Below are 13,477 nucleotides of genomic sequence, written 5' to 3'. Positions count from 1 at the left end.
ACCAAGCATGTCACATCCGTCAGGGCTCCGAAATCCGCGGAAAGCAACTGGTTAGGTTGCCACCCGTGGACCCACGGTCGCCCGGCGCCCGAGACTGGGGTATACGCAATTGGGGGATTTCTCGGGCTATCTGGCAAGGCTGTGTCTGGTGATGTCACCGAGCGATGTCACTGACGGATGTGACAAGCTGTGTCATGAAAAACTCGCGGAACCACCGATTTCCCGGCGCGATATTGGCTCGCTGCTTCCAAAACCGCCGTAACTCCAATATTCCGTTATACTCCCCCTACAACGACACAGGATAATGACCTCATTATCCGCAGTGGGTCACTGGGAGGTCGAGCGTTTTGGAAGCAGCTAGTCAACACTGGGGTATGATTTTGTAGGGACTGGGGAAGTGTGATAAAAATTATTATCAGTCATCGCGCCCGTCCGTTTGGGAGCATTAACCTGCTACTGTCATTCTTAAATCTAAACAATGGGTCTAATTACAAAGATTTAACTGTACAGGGATAGATTGAAAGTGAAATATGACGCTGGGGAACGCTCGGCGGTTGTCGCCGGCGTTATACGAGTCGATCAGCTGGCGGGAAGGCCGCTGACTCTCGGCGCGGGGCCGGAGAGCGAGGAGCTTCTTGTTCATATCGGGTGTCTTGAACAGCTGAGCGTTGTTCGGCGTGTAAACTTTTGGTCATGATTGATGCTTGACTGGTTACGTGGTTTTTACTTTGTAAAGAAAGAAAAAACAAGCAGGAAGCTCCAACGCATTGGCGTCGGAGAGCGGCTCTGGGGGCAGTAGTTGTAGTCAAGAATGAGGGCCTAGACACATTTTGTCATTGATGTACAATCCGACAACTGTCGATTCATGTTTTGTAACTTAGCAGATTTACGTAGCCGGTGTATAAATGTGTATTGGGCTTTGATATGGCGAATACATGGCATTATCACTTGTTGTATACTTTTAATTTTGAAAGCTCTTTGGAGGTCCGCTTCCTAAAAAATCTCTGGTTGATAAGTCGTTTAGCGAGGCTGCAAAAAATTTGCATTTTTATATCTGAAAGTGTAGGTATTGGTTTTTTGTATAATTGTTTTTTTGGATTGCTGGAAAAGTAACGCATACTTCTATAATTTAGGACTGAGTCAGGGAAATATAAGGTTCGTTAAATAGTAAATATTCCTAGTACCGTGTGACACTATTGTTAACGAAAAGTTTTTGCAACTTGTCAAAGAGGTTGTTGAATGATCTTCGAATAACTTTTGATGAGCTAGAGGTAATGGTTCTATCTGCAGCTCGTGGACTTCTGTACGATATTGTCCAGAATCATCTAAATTTTCAAAAAGTGTCCGCTTGTTCGATACCCAATTTGCTCATTCATGCATACAAGGAGAAGCGCATGAAAGCTTTAGCAGACATTTTGGAGATGAATCAAGAATTAGATGAAGAATTTATGACTTAAATCACGGCACCTTAATCACGGGATGACCTTAATTACGGCAACTATTTATTGTCCATGAGATGCAGATGGTTCCATTTCCCTAGCTCATCAAAAGGTATTCGAAGATCAATTTCATCTGCCACCCGTACGAACCACGTTTCTAGTGACCCGTACTTGCTTCGCACGTATGAAACATACAATCAGAGAAAACAGAATTCATCTTACAATAATCAATAATCAGTAGGACATGAATCGTTGCGATGTATAATACGACATTATAATGCGGCATTACTATTGTAATTCATTTTAATGTTTAGGGGCATTATAAATCATTATTGCCACGTCGGAATGAACTGTTGTAGACTGAATTGAAAAGCATGTTGGCAAAATTTATTATAAAAATAGTATAACATGTAGGTACATAACATAAAGGTAATACAAATTAAATGATTAGAGCGTGTATATTTCATTACATTATAGGTATATTACAATCATTTTTGTCATTGTTGGAAATTTTGATAGTTTGAATTTTGATAGTTGATAGTTGATAGTTTGAGAGTTGAAAATTTGGTTATTTTATTTAGTTAAGATGATTCGATAGACGCCATATTTTGTGTCAGAATGGCATGCGACATATCCCACCAATTGGTTCCATTTTTTCATTTACTCATCATTTTTCTCCAATTTTAAGTTTCGCAATTCTGTTTTCAGGAGACTAAAGCACTCACTTATCAATTTGTATATTTATATTGAGTTAAGGGTAGAGACGTATTCCTCACCGGAATTGAGGAATGGAGGTGTTACAGTAAGTCCGGCATTAGGTTCCATTTCGACATCAGCGACGATCAACGCTACGATACTGGAAGCCAGTCTTCCGATATTAAATCCCTAGCGGGGAAGAAAAAAAATGCCTAGATTTCGCTAAAAATCCCTAAATCCCCAGATTTGCTCAAATATACTTAAAAAATCCCTAGATTTTGCAAAAAGCGCCATTTTTTTATGAAGAATCATGATGTCATTCGATGTAGCGATTTGCAATATTTAAATCTGATTGGCTCGTTTGAATTTTGGCGCTCTCTGAAAGCAGTGCTAATCCAGACCAATAAAATGAAAGAATATTAGTTGATTTCTTATTATTAACAGGTTGAATGCAGTTGAATGTCAAGTACATCGAAGGACGCAATCGTTTTAATTTCCGGCTTATTTGCGGGGAAAATAGTGTTGCCAAAAAGGCCTACAAAATATAGATGAAAAAATGTTTTCGATTGTCGAAGCTAGAATTGAGGTTAAAAAGTTGATTTTTGGTAACTTTACCTCATCAAAAAAAAATCCCTAGATTTCCTGAAAAATCCCTAAATCCCTGGAAATTCCGGAAAATCCCTAAATCTAGGAATAAACTCTTAGACATCGGATGGCTGTTGGAAGCATTAGAGTCAACATTTGAAACGCTGCTGCAGAATTTGCCGGGAGTATAATCGAGTGTTGAAAGTCAGTAGAATTGAACAATGTAATAATTGCTTTCCGAAATAAGCGTTATAATAAAAAAACGACGAATCTGAACTGTTAATACTGGAACACACCTTCTGTAAATGTACCTTGCGAGAGATAAGTAAAAAAATAGATGTACTGGAGGAGAAGTGCTTCTCCACAGAGTTTGAAGAAGGAAAAAAAAATGCCCAAATTTACTTACTTCAGCATTTTCGGCAAAATCACTGCAATTTCCGAACCTTTTTCTGGCCAGGGGCCAAAATTAAATGATTATGAAGGGCCACTTAGATGTTGTAGATAAAAATAGGACTGTTGAAAAATTCGCCGTTTTCAATAAATATGTACCCGGAATGGAAGACATCTAGGGGAAAATTGTTACGATTTTCCGATGCAAATATTTTCCTACAATCTATTTTCCTGCGTTTTGGGATTATACGTACTAAGCAGGCTAAGGGCCCGTTCGCCAAAACTAATCGGAACTGTATGAATGAATTGCTCCTTTTAAAAATCAAAACAATATCGAATTGCGATATATTACACAGTTAAGATAGGGCTATGTCCTGTCGTAAGCGGCGACATAAAGTCGATATCATTTCAATAATCGCCCCAATGGCCACGATAGTTGTTAGACGTTTACGGTTTCCCTGGTAACCTTTGTTTGCTATCAGCTGATATCGAGTAAATGACTAGGAAGCTCCAACTCAGTGGTTAAAGCTTCCTTAACCGCGAAAACTTTAAAATTCAAATTTTCAAATTTTGAACGTAAAGTACATTTTTTCCATCACGAGATAAAAGCACAAACAAGTTTTGAATTGTTGACTGTATCACCATGATTCCAAAAATACAATACACAACATAGCATTGACTAACAATAAAACAGTATGCAATAAAATAAAGTCATGACAAGGAACATAGCCGAAAATGGCGCCGATTCCCATCAACCAACGCGCGGTCTCTACAATGTAACATCGTCGCTCCTCTGGCGTAAGGGCGTATCTCGATTTTTGGACATTTTGAGTTAGGCATGTATTCTTATGTAGTTTGAGCTGCTCTTTCGATCTAGCCTACTCTCAGGTCCGAATTCCCAATAGTTAATGACTTATGGCCATAAAACTGAAGGGCGTAACTCGCCATTGCCGAAAAAAGGACGCGACGTAAGGGCGTATCTCTGCAGACGCGGCGCTGCACCCCTACGACGAGCCGCTTCTCGGCATTGAGTATCTCATATGCCCGTCGTACAACGTGTCCGGTGACGGCGGGTTTTCAATTATATCTTAAGGAAACTTTTTGACTTGATATCATTACTATAACTTACATTTCTATAAAAGTATCAAATCACAGATCTCAAGCATGGAGTTCGCAATGCTGATTCAATTTATGCTAAGCTAGAACGTTCAAATTGAATTCGCATGTGCCGTCTACAGGCGAACGTCTGTTTCAGTGTGATACTTGCTCTCTCAAAATAATAATATTTTCACAAATTAATGCAAGTGGCAATCCTGCATATTACTGGTCATCTCCGCTTTTGTACGGACGGGTTTTCCCAGGCCGCCACTCAGGTGCTCGCTGCATCCTTTCAATCGTCGCAGAGGTAAGGCAGGGTCAAAGAAATAACCCTTAAGCACCCCAGCCTCTGTAGCTTTTAGAATGTGGTTTTCTGCCTCATTACACCCATCAACGCACAAGTGGGAGAAACAGGTGGAAGGAAAGCCTACACTGACCATTCAAATATGATTTCCTCGGAACAGCTCAATGCAGGGCCGGAGAGTCGGTAGCCAAGCCGTCGTCGGCCGTGGGAAGAGAAAGTTGGGTCTATCTTTTGATTTCAAATATTTGACACCCTGTTCGTTCATCTGGAAAATGACCAACAATATTGTGATCTCGGAAGACAAACTGGAGACGGGTCCTTTGTCGAAAAATTCTTGCCCCGTGCCAGCCGGTGGCAGCCAAGCTCTCGCCACCTCTCTTTTCAGTCTTTTATTGCAAAAATTCGTGGTAATTGGGTAACCTAAAAACCTCAAGTAGGCAGAATTTTCTAAAGGAGGATGAGAGGAGGGGCATACCTACTCAAACTCGTAAGTGGTCACTGACTCTTAGGGTCAGTCTTAAACTCTTCGCGACTTTGAAACGGCCTCCGGATTACGGGTGATGAACTTGTGAATAATTTGACCGTCGACATGGATGTGCTTGTGGAATGGACCAACGGGACTAAAAACGTTGTAAGTTCGGCTGAATTGGAGGCGATTCCTCCGGCGAAAACTCTAAGCTTAAAAACCGGCTCTCGCGTTCGGATGAACTATAAAGGAAAGTATTATCCTGGTACTGTTGTTGCTACCGAAGATGATGAGGAATCTCTAAATTTGAGTCCGTATCATCAAAACTCTTCGGACTCCGATGATGATTTACCACTCGCGAATTTTGCCGTTTTTGATAAGAAAAATAAATCGTGCCACAATTCCGAATCTCCGAGCCGCGAAAATATTTTAGAGAAAAGTTGTTTGTCGGAAAAATCTCCAAGTAGTGTGCAAGATGAAATCGCGAATCGTCCTGATAGCAGCGAGCCAATACCGTGTGTTGTGTGTGGCAGGGAAATATTCGCCGCTTGTGTTAATTGTTCTGCAGTAGTGTGTTACGATCATTTTTTCGAGGAAAATGTTGATTGTGCTGAAGAGCATATTAGTTTAGCAATCATTCGTTCAAATCTAGAAAACAATCTTCCTGCTAATAGTGAGCCAGAATCGTGTGTCGTATGTGGCAGAGAAAAATTCGAAAAGTGCGGTATTTGTTCATTTTTTTTTTTCTTTTTTTTTAATCAACTCTTCTGAATACATGATAGTCAAAATTGTATTAGGGGTTCGTTGGCAAATAGGTTTTTAAAATTCGAAAACGAGTTGAAACTAATATCAAGCGTTAGCCGTGAGCTCTGCGGCATCAAGACAGGGGCGTAACTAGTTGCTGCGCGCGGAAACGGGTTTGACGTAAGGGCGTATCTTGGCATATTTCTTTAAACTCGTCTTAAACCTCTTTAAAAATCAATAATGATATAAAAATTTGACATATCATGAATCCTGACCTTTTTTCCTATAAACCGATGAAAAAATGATCACCGTAGGTTGAATAGCTAAACGATGGCACGCAAAAGAAGATAGCGAAAATCTTATTTTCGCTCTCCTGAAAAGTAGCGAAAAACGAGATACGCCCTTACGTCAGAGGAGCGACGACATGCTGCATTGATACTCCCCAGCTGGGACCGTCCGGAATAGCAGCTCTAGTGCAAGCACCAGAGCCGCTAATATTTTACTCCTAAGTATGTATGTACACTTAAAGCTAATGTTTTTTTACTCATTTTACTCGAATTGTGTCGGCGGGGGGGGGGGGGGGGGGCGTTCGCCCTGGGCCCCCTGGAAGCAGAGGCATGGGGGGGGGCGTCTGCCCTGGAACCCAGTGAGGTTGAGGTCCGCTTGCAGTCCCGTGAATTTGGTGTGGCCCGTGGGTAGAGCTTTGGGGTTTCCTTGGCGCCGCGAGAGTTGCAACATGTTATCCCTCTAATACTCCTAGTTCTGCATTTTCGAGCGGTGTTGGCAGCTTTGAGACGATTGGCCACTGGCGATTTGGTCGACGATTTCGTGGTTGGTCGGTACATGGCAGGTCGTTTTGAGTGACCGTCGAAGTGGGGCGAGGTGAAGGTAATTTTCTGGAGGTCCTGAGGTCGGCTTGATTTTTAGCTTTTTCGGAAAATAAAGGCTTGAGCAGTGATATAATGGATTTACTCAAAAAATAAAGATTTTTCGCGATCTCCCCGACCTCAGTCTGCGATTTTGTGCTGAGTAATCGCATGTAGCAAGAATAAAAAAAGGTGGGCTTAATATAGAAGATTTTGCCCCATAAACAAAATGCTATTTCCTCCTGCAGATCTCCGCACGGAAAAAAAAGAACTGTCATTTTAACAGTCACATTGAATGTTAAATTTGTTTGACGTTTCTCTGTTCTTTTACTTGTCGTGACTGCTAATTGAACATTTTAAGTATGTTGAAACAAAAGTATGCAAATCTGTTAGCTCAACATCTTATTGATGCTTTTGAAATAACATTCTGTATGTTATTCCATCATCGCACGACTGTTGAGTTAACTTCAGGTGCGGTTCATTAAATCAACAGTTCCTGAAGCTCTTGGAATGACTGTCATTGGCTTTTCATTTTACAGTCCACACGTTATTTTGACATTCGTTTGGATATTAAATTTACATTCGGGCAGGTGTTGGTCTAATGTTTTGAAGGCCGTTAAATTCGCAGAAATAATCTGCTAAAGCAACAGCGAGGGTGTAGAAATAGCAGCGGACAATTTAACAGCGGGTTGACTGTAAAATGCTGACCGTTGCACGGAGCATCCCATCCCGGCCAGTCCCGCGCGATCGGCGCAGAGCGCATGCGCAGTTATATACAGTCGTCGATCGCCCCACCCCCGCTACGAGCGGTGACGCAGAAAACCTCTCCTTACCCTCCAGCCTCCACTGTCCACCCTCCTTCTCGAGGGTTGCGCTTGCGCGCCAACCTGACAATGGGCCCGGTCAGGGAAATTCTCAGAACTGTAACCGCCCGGGCCCGGTGTTCGGCTGTTTCTTCCTTCGGCGTTGTTCGCGCATTCCAGTCTGTTCGCTGATGCGGCCATGTCACTGTTTTAAGGGATTTCGTTTGCTTATCAGTTAGTGGTTTTGAGTCAGAGAAGTCTTGCGCTTGCGTTTCGAAATCGTGCTCAAATTGTGTTTGCGAGTGAATTTTGGCAAAGAAAGTGATTAGTTTTGATACTCAGTGCGCGATCTGCAAAATTAGTAGCTCCATAGGAAAGTAACTCTTACGATATAAGCAAGTTTGGGCACACTGGAATCAGTTGCGGGTAGACGCCATTTTTTGAGGCATCATCATGAATTCGTTCAACTCGGAATTTCTTCTGCCGTATATTTGTGTTTTTTGGTTCCAACTTCACCATTGACATTACACGCACTCTCGACTCAATTAGGTTTGCGTTCAGTGCATACAATTATTATTTTTAGCGTGCCTTACATATTTATATGCAGGCACGGTTTTGATTTCGTTTCCCATAGATTATACTATCAGCCCTATCTTCTATACTTTCCGATGGTTTTTTTTGCAGAATCCTAATTCCATTGTGTGATTTTTTCCTTTTTTAAGTTTAAAGAAATCTAGGCTGTTTTGAAATGAAATGAAGTGATAATTTAGCAAATCCTAATCTTGGTAGAATTTTTTGAAACCTTTTATAATACATCCTTTGTGTTTTTAACTCATAAGCACAATCGGCTGTTTGGTCCTTGCGTTGTTTTTTATTAATGACGCCAACGTGACATTGTCTTAATGACGTAAAGTGTTTCAATGTGTAATACAGTGTAGGTATGTGCGATATCTGACCAGGCCGCGAGTGATAAGTTGGGTTTTTGGAAAATGAAAATAACCGGTGGAGAGGGAGGGTTTAAAATGTGCCTCACTTAATTTGTTGTCGACCCCTAAGCCATGATTAATTCTGCTCTACTGAGAACTGCAAAGATGTTTACTTTGTGTTGTGTTTTTGTGCATTTAAGCTGTTTAATTTTTGTGAAATTAACTCATTGTGAAACTGATTTAGTCTGTAAATGTTACTTTAACCGGAATATTATCTATGGTTTTTGCATCATTTACTTGAAACCAGTTAAGCAATTATCAGCTATTTACATAAGCATGTAAGTATGACCATGATTTTTTACAGCTGCGTGGGATTGTGTCTGCTACTTTAACAGCAGTGTGAATGAAAATTCAAGAGCGAATTTGCTTTTACACGAGCAGCAGCGCTGCTACATCGACAGCAGCGTGGATTTAAATTCAAGAGCGAACCGGCCGTCATGAAAACAGCGACGCTGCTATTTCCACAGCAGCGGCCGCTGTTAAATCGAAAGCAGCGTGAGCGTCAATCTGATGGGGAACCGACGCTTACGCCAGCAGCTCCGCTGCTAGTGTAACAGACTAGTTGATATAGATTGAGCAGATTTTGTTGTCATTGTTACATTCATTTACTGTCAATGTGACAGCAAAGCGCCTGTTATAATAACAGATAAAGGTAATGTTATTTTAAAAGCCGGGATGCTGTGCCGTTTTTTAACAGCCAAGGACTGTTCCTTTAGCAGTCGCGACGATTAAAATGACAGTACTTTTTTTTCCGTGCGCCCATTGCTGTCGTGGAGATCAATTTGGTAGTTCAGAGTTGTTGCCAGTTGGTGTTATGATAAAGGAATTTGGGTTTCTTTTGCATAGTGGGTTTCCATTCGTTTTAAGTACTGTGTAGATTGTTGGGCGATTCGGCGGAGTTGCCAATTGTGTCTGAATACCCTGGTGTCCACATCTTCGTGTTTGTCAGATTTCTACATGAAGTTAGTGCCGCGGAGACTGATTTGGTATGTCGGCGGGGCTGCTAATTGTGGTGGGAAAAATCTGACATAAATCCAACCAAAATCGCACTGTTTGGTTGGATTTAAATTGGCGACCTGGCTTTGTTGCCAACTGCTGTTCCACGTTTTTTTGGTCGCGCTCGAGTGTTCGAGCTCGTCAGGGCGTGATGAGCTGCTTCGCGCTGAAACTTGTGGTAATGGAGTTGTGAGGGAGGGGGGGAGGGGGGTTCCGTTCCCCGCTAAGGCGTTGTTGCTGGCGGTGTCCATTTTTCGTCATCCCTTTTGCTCTATGGGGTCCGTCGGTCCGACTGCCGGAAGCTCATTAATTGCCTGTCCGCGGAATTTGAGTGGTTGAGTAATTTCCTTAGGATTTTTAATGTTCTATTGTACATACTATTTACAATGTTGGGTAATATTTTTTTTGTTTCGGTCAAATATGCTGAGATTTCTCGTGTTTTGTTGATAAGTGCATTCAAAGCTAAGTGCATAAGTGCAAAGCTATTTACAAGGCCTGTAACAAGAGGAAGGGGAGGAAAACGGATAAATTTTCTTTCGTCTGAAAAAGTTAGTTTTTTTCTTAAGGAAGTAAGAATTACCCTGTACGAGGTTCTTGCTGTATACAAGCCTTTTTTATCTCAATAAGTTAACTCTTCTACTAGTACGGAACTACTTAGCATGGAAGAAAAAGTGCTGCAAATCATGCGACATGCTAATAAATCATGCGAACTATCGTGGAGAGTTGAGGGTGTATAGGCATGTTTTTTAAACATGTAATTATGCAAAGTTATTTACGTGCACTAGTATGGTTCATTATGTATGAGAAGGAAACTACTAACCTACTGAACTACGATTGACTACGATGAACTAATTAATTAATTAATATTGACCTACTGAGCTACTGATTTATAACTTTCTTTTCTATAGTTTACTATTTCACTGTACAACGCTATTAATAATGCTATTAGACAGTTATTTAACAATTTTTGATAGATTCCAAGGCTGTAAATAGCGTTGGATTATAATGAATGGAGAAATCTTGGTTTTATGCGCTATGCGGCGTAAATATTTGTCATTATTTACATATTTTTACTCTATCGATTCTTAACTCGCCATAGAGAACATCTTAACTCACAAATTTGGCCATGCTGGCAACCAGTGTTGGATAATTTAATTAATTAAATAATGAATAATGTAAATTAATTGGATTCTCTGAACATGTAGTTACTCAAAGTTATTTACATCTTATTTCAATTGCCTAATTTTTTGTAAGTATGGTGTGGTAAGTAGAAGCCGGCGCAATTTCAGTGTTGTCAAATTGCTGCCCTGAATGGCCATGTTCTGCTTCTGTCATGGACTAAGCGATATTTTTAGAGGGAGATAGTGAGTAGGTCTAATTAACGTGTCAAAGATGAGAAGTTACTTCATTTTGAGAACACTGCCGCTGCGCCGGCTTCTACTCTGGCGCTCACTTTACTAAAAATACTAAAATACATTCAATTTTAAGCTTAATTCACTAAAATATATTTATTGCTGGAGTTTGTATTGACAGTAGCAGGTGTTCCCCGACGGCTCTTATGATTAAGTTTGGAAGGGATAGAGCCAGTTTGAACATACTACACGAAGTTTTCCTAAGTTGAGTGGCAATTCTTAGGGCTTCGTGCATTATATCCACGTCTGGATACGTGAAATCTTTGAAGCTCGTCTTTACCAGATGCTGATTTTTGTTTCTTTCTTGTCTCAGAAATCTAGCATTTTCTTGGAGCCGTAGTTTATGTTGGTATGTCGTTTGACAAGTGATCGCAGTGATCAATGTTGTAAATGGATATTTATCTTCAGTTAGGCTCCCGAAGCACGCTTTTTTTTGAGGGTTCTGTTGTTAGGGTGATCTTCGGAGTCCTAAGTGAAGACAAATTTTGTGGTGTTCTGAAGGTAGGTGACCGTTAGTGGGTTTGGGCCCTATGTTGTTTGGAAACTGTTGCTCAGGCGTAATGAGTGGCCTCCTTAAAAAAAGTTTCTTTCTCCTACATACTACCCTTAACCTTTTTAATTCTAATACTTAGTGAGCATGATTCGTGCTTTAAAATAGTTGATGTAAATTAACAGAATTTGCACGTTCGAGCCGTAAAAGTAAGACAATAGAGAAAAGAAATGAGAGAAAAGCTCACTGTCATCTAGGCATGACTAAGTTTTGTTCTGGACAAGTTTTGTTCTAAGCTAAGGACTAGGATAGAACTAATTTCTGGAACTAATTTGGTTTAGTTTTTGATTCTTTGGGGAGGCATTGAGCAACGAAAGGTCAACTTTGTGAAGGTGTAATGTTTGTTTTTTGTAAAAGAAAATTGATTATGGCAAAATTGCACTTGTTGAATTGATGCGCGAATAGTTGTAGCTAGTGAGAATAGCCTTGGTTTTATCGGGGTGATGTTGACCGTTCGTTACTCAATTTTTCGTTCCTTTACGCCTGTAATTTATTGTGTAAATTGCATCTCATCAGTGGCGTTGCTTGTCGTGCGATATCGATTATTTTCCACAGATTCAAATGGCTTAGCCATTGACACGCTGCGATTTACGCCGCACAGTGGTACGAGCAAACAGTGAAGGCCGAACATCAAGGTGTTGACTGAAAATTTCAAATTTTGGTACGTGTTTATTCAAAGAAACCAACCAGACAGACTGTCTCTGAACGGGAATTTTATGAAAAAAAAAAAACAGTGAAGCCACTCATAAACCTTCTTGTTTCTAGTTTCGATCTTATAAGTTTCCGAAGTTATTAGTTTGTGTTCGACCTCCCCTGCTGGCCCGGACCAGTGTGCGCCGCGTTTGTGCAGCACGGGATTTAAAAAAAATGGAGTGTATGAAATAATTAAAAGTTGAACTTTCTGAATATTGAGAAGCTTGCAAGGAAGCCACCTAGGTATTAAGAGGTCTCTTCCATTGTAATGAGGGGCGTTAGCGCCTACATTTATTTTATAAAGTATAAGAATGAGACAAATTAGTTCTGTACGGAATTCTACTGTAACTTGGGGCGTTTAATGCCGAATCATCGGCCTTTTACTTAAGTATATTTACTCATGGGACTTAACTATTAAAAACTAAACTTATTCCTATCGGAATTGCTCTTTTTACAAACTGCGCGTTGCGCTTCGTTTTTTTGCACAGAGAAAAATTTCAATGATTTTCCTAGTAAGTGTGCGAAATAATTTGGTATCAGTTTCCGTTATTTCTTAATGTAGCTCATATAATTCGTCGTTCCTCCCACACAAGGGCGCCTCTGGACCACCTCATGAGCTCTAGGAAGAATGGGTTCCTATGTGAATTATGGCTTACGTGTGAATTGAGACACACCCCTACGTTAGCGGAACAACGAAGTATTAACGAAATATGAACTTGAAATGAAATGAATTTGTTGTATTTAATGAATTGGATGAATCGAACTGAAATGGGTGAATATGTGATTGAAATTTTTCAAATTGGGGACTGTGAACTTCGTGTAAAAATGTGTGCTAAAGTTTGCCTGAACGACTCGGCGAGAGGCCCGCCATTGCAGCACTGCCTTTTCACTTAAAATAAATTACTGATCGACTTATCTAGACGAAAAAATGAAATTTGTCAAACTCTGCGGGAAGTGACGGTCAGCAAGTTTGAAATTACATTTGGCGGGCAATTATGCATCACTGCAACAGGGGGCCCGCGCCGTGAAGGAAAACAGAGTCTCAAACATCGGTGGAGAATCACGAGTGTGAGAGTTTTGCTGACAGTTTAATAATTTTTTCTATTAAGACTCGATCCTTGGTCTAATGAGATCCTTGTCTCAATATTATTTTTGAGTAACTGAATTTTTTTGCGAGGATAAGGGCGCGCGAGTACCGCGACGCTTCCGAGACTGTGACTAAAAAAAGCAGAATTAAAAAATTAAATTGCCGTGAATTTGTTGATAAATTATTCAAAATTGTATCTGTTTGGTGCTCGGTCCCGGTAGTCCGCCATTCTCGCGCGTCCTTCTCCGTGCCAAAATGAAGGTTCCGTATTTTGATAAGAGTTGAAATTATTTCTGCGCATTTCATCGTGAAGAATAATGGACGCATCTCCATCGAACGGAGCTGCGCGCATCGGGACATGA

This window comes from Bemisia tabaci, chromosome 10, assembly GCF_918797505.1.
Source record: "Bemisia tabaci chromosome 10, PGI_BMITA_v3".
NCBI classification, from domain to species: Eukaryota; Metazoa; Arthropoda; class Insecta; order Hemiptera; family Aleyrodidae; genus Bemisia; species Bemisia tabaci.
This window is presented reverse-complemented; position numbering follows the sequence as displayed.